Source organism: Pseudophryne corroboree, chromosome 2 (assembly GCF_028390025.1).
Source record: "Pseudophryne corroboree isolate aPseCor3 chromosome 2, aPseCor3.hap2, whole genome shotgun sequence".
In the NCBI taxonomy this organism is placed as follows: domain Eukaryota; kingdom Metazoa; phylum Chordata; class Amphibia; order Anura; family Myobatrachidae; genus Pseudophryne; species Pseudophryne corroboree.
The window spans coordinates 736801077-736804599 of NC_086445.1; the positions used below are offsets into that span (position 1 = coordinate 736801077).

The 3523-nt window shown below is 43.4% G+C and overlaps 1 pseudogene; it reads right to left on the reverse strand.

The window, feature by feature from the left end:
* Positions 1–3193: 3193 nt before the first annotated feature.
* LOC135052130 (5S ribosomal RNA) lies at positions 3194–3312 on the reverse strand (annotated as a pseudogene).
* Between the last annotated feature and the right edge of the window lie 211 nt (positions 3313–3523).

Genomic DNA, 3523 nt, shown 5'->3' on the forward strand with positions numbered 1-3523 from the left:
GCAGTGGTGTCTCTTATTCTCATGACATCATATCATAGTACCACATTACTCCTAACAGTAATGCCCCTTATTCACATTACACCCCACCACATTCATCTTTATTTACATTAGACCACAGGTTCTCAAACTCAGTCCTCAGGACCCCACACAGTGCAGGTTTTGCAGGTCTCACAGAATCACAAGTGAAAAAATTAGCTCCACCTACTGTATGGACCTTCTAAAATGTGTCAGTTAGTAATGAATACATCTGTGCACTTGCTGGTTTACCTGCAAAACATGCACTGTGTGGGGTCCTGAGGACCAAGTTTGAGAACCACTGCATTAGACCATGCAGTAGTGCCCTTTCCTTATGTTACACCAGAAAATATTGTAGTACACCTTATACACATACAGTACAGTAATGCCACACATTAGTAATGCATTTCATATTTAAATTTTCTGATTTAATTTCATAGAGCCGCAGTCACTCACAGAATATAGGCATGTACTGTAGCATCTCATTTTATTCTGCAGAAGCTGATTATTCCCGTTTGGCTAGTTTGCCGCCTCTGTACAGTATATCACAATAGAAAAAAGTTATAGTGTCAGTGAAAAAAGCACCTCATGACAGATACTGTACACAAGCTCATGTCTAAATACTGTATACTGTAAGCAGTGACATTAAGGGGTACAGTACTGTATATGCAATTGCAGTCGAATTCCGGAAGGAATACGGAAAAAATGGACACGGGATCCCCCATCTTTTTAGAACCAGCACCGGGCTCTGCGCCTGGTCCTGGTGCAAAAAATAAGGGGGACAAAAAAAGCGTAGGGGTTCCCCATATTTTTTGAATCGGCACTGGGCTCCACTAGCTGGACAGATAATGCACAGCCGGGGGAGACTTTTATACCGGTCCCTGCGGCCATGGAATTAAATACCCAACTAGTCACACCTGGCCGGAGTACCCTGGAGGAGTGGGGGCCACTTAAATCAAGGGGACCCCCCTCCAGCCACTCGATTATCTCTATCACCCCTGTGTATTGTAGCTAGGGGATTGTGACGCTCCTTCAGCATTGCCCCGTAGCCTGCAAAATCTGTGCTGTTATTTGCTCCATAGCTGAGTGCCTCCTAGGAGCTACTGTAGGAGTCACAGGCGGTAGCCATTTCAATTGAGTCTGCCCTGCTATAGAATTGTACAGGTATGTGTACATTACCGTACGGTGCATAGAACCTTTACAGTAGAAACTCTCCTGCAGCTTTGGCCTGCTTTACTGTATGTACTGTAAAACTTGTGTTTTGTCAGTTTGCTATGCGACCGAGCCCGGTGTAACGTACAGTACTGTAATGTGCATAGACCTCGCTTACAGTATCTCTGTGTATTTTGGCTAGGGGATTGTGACGCTCCTTCAGCATCGCCCCGTAGCCTGCACAGCTTATGCCATTTCTCATTCCATACCCAACTGCTGCATGCCACGAGGTGGGGGTTCAGGAGGTGGGGGTTCATGGGTAGTGGTCGTTTTGACAGTGTGCTATGCGATTGAGTCCGGTGTACCGTAATACTGTATGCAATCCTACAGTGGCTTATCCCTCCCCTGTGTATTTTGGCTAGGGGATTGTGACGCTCCTTCAGCATTGCCCCATAACCTGCACAAGGGTTCAGGGGCGGCGGCCATTTTGCCAGTGTGCTACAGTATGTCATCGAGTCCGGTGTACCATAATATGCATACTGTGTATTTTAGCTAGGGGATTGTGACGCTCCTTCAGCATTGCCCCATAGTCTGTACAATCTGGACTATTACTTGCTCCGTAGCCTAGGGCCTCTGTGGGGCAAGGAGTCATAGGTGGTAGCCATTTCTATTCAGTCTGCCCAGCTACAGAATTGTATGTGTACTGTGTACGGAGCATAGTACCTTAACCTGCATAGAACCTGCACATTATGGTACACCGGACTCGATCGCATAGAACCGCTCATGCAGCTACTGTATGCCCTGGTTTACAGTATGTGAATAAAAAAAATAATAAAGTGTCTGAAAAAAACTACAGTAACATGCATTCGTACTTAAGGAATCGAACCCTGGACTCTGAGTATAGGAAGCGAAACACTTCACCACTTCGCCGCAGACAAATGTATAAATCCGTTGGTTTTGATTATGCTGTAATGGCTACGGGATTAGGACGATAACATACTGTAGAAAATTCCTAATCTTGAGAGGCAATAGTGAACTTGTAACACACATCCATTTGCGACAGTGTACACTACTGGTTTTACAGTACTGTGTTTTGTCTGCGGGACTTGGACGCTCACATACAGTATTCATAAAGTATTGTAGATGGATCATATACTGTATGCTGTACTACTGTATTTGCGTCGGTGTCGTACTGTATATACAGTACTGTATTAAATAATGCAGCGTAATGAGTACAGTATTTGCTGTATGCAGCGTAATGAGACGCCTTAGTAAAGTAGTCCTTATTATGTATGTCAGTATTGTATTTTACGGGAGACCACACGCATGCGCAGTGGTGATTGTAAAAAGCGACATCTGGTGGCTGATCGCAGGTATTACACGTAAAGGTAACGCCAAACGTCAAATGTCTGTCTCCGTGCGATTAGATAGCCTCTCTGTGGCTAGGCGCGCCTCGCTACGCCACAGTACGCTGCGTATGGTCGAACGGGACAACCGCCGCGGCCACTCAAGATAAAGGTGGCTACATCTGTATGTATATCTTGGTGGTGCTCCCAGAGTCAGTAATACAAGTGGTAGTTTTAGAAGGAAAAATAAAGACTCTGTGTTGGGGCACCCTTTGGAAATATGAAATATGTTAAAACTTAATGTTTATTAAAGTTTATCATAAGAAAAAGGATCAACATAGACTTTAGTATAAAAACAAATACCTATAGGATACTTAAATTATGTAAATATTAGGGTTAAAATACCCTCTAATGACACTAATCATATTCCATAGTGGACAGTGTCAATTTGAGATCTATGCCTAAGGTGAAAAATATTTAAAAACAGAGATATATATGATATCTAAGTGTATCAGGAGTACATTTACTACTGTTATAAAATTAAATGACTATCGTGTAAACTCCTTGATTTGCTGCTGTGGGTAATCAGCTGAGCAAAGTTTAATTTTTTGGTATTTGAATATGTGTCATTAGTTAAAGCCAATGTTTCCTCCACCACTTCTGCTGTTTGCTGGGAAATAGTGCTACTGCACCTGATATTCCAAGGTAGTCACCTAACCTTGTACTGATCAGGCCTAGCACTGCTTTGCTTCCAAGATCAGACAGATTTGGGCATGGCCAGTGAAGTGTGGCAGTAGTATTGTAAACCAACAAATGAGAGAGTGTATGGTTTTGGTATGTATACCAAAAGTGAGAACCTCTACTGTCCTGCTAGTCTACCCCAAGTCCCTGTTACAGTGTGCATTGCAGGGAACTTGATGTCTGGCAATGGATAAGAGAGTTCTCGAATAAGTAGAGATAGAGAGGGTGCACCCATATCTTTGGAAAAATACATAACCAAAACGGGACAA